Source organism: Otolemur garnettii, unplaced genomic scaffold (genome assembly GCF_000181295.1).
Source record: "Otolemur garnettii isolate 467f Iridium unplaced genomic scaffold, OtoGar3 scaffold00354, whole genome shotgun sequence".
In the NCBI taxonomy this organism is placed as follows: Eukaryota; Metazoa; Chordata; class Mammalia; order Primates; family Galagidae; genus Otolemur; species Otolemur garnettii.
In genome coordinates, this window is record NW_003852749.1 from 255,066 (window position 1) to 255,708 (window position 643).

Genomic DNA, 643 nt, shown 5'->3' on the forward strand with positions numbered 1-643 from the left:
GGGCAGACGTAAATGAAGACCCCATCCACAAGCAAATGGCTGAAATGTCAGAAATCGAGTTCAGAACGTGGATAGCAAATAAGATTAACAGAATGGAAGAAAGGAAGGAAGAAGAAGTTCAAGAAATGATTCAAAAGATCTCTCAAGAAGTTATTCAAAACATCTCTCCAGAAATTATCCAAAAGATATCTCAAGAAGTCATTCAAAAGATGTATCAAGAACTCAACAATTTCAAAGATAAAATGATCAAAGATTTTGAAACACTGAGACAGGAGGTTGCAGCCCTCAAGGATCTGAAAGACACAGTGGAATCCCTCCGCAACAGAGTGGAACATGCAGAAAAAAGGATCTCTGATTCTAAAGACAAAGCTTTTGAAGAAGCCCAGGAATGCAAAAATCAAAAGAAATGGAGAGTAAAAACGGATTTCACTCTCAGAGAGCTCTCAAATAATTCAAAGAAAAATAATATTCACATTATAAGAATCCATGAAGGTGATTAAGTTGCTTCACAAAACACTGAGACTCTTCTTTATGAAATTATGAAAGAGAACTTTCCAGACATGCCAAGAGATTCTGAAATTCAGATAGCAGATAGTTTCAGAACCCAAGCACGACTCAACCCAAACAAGACATCCCCCAGACA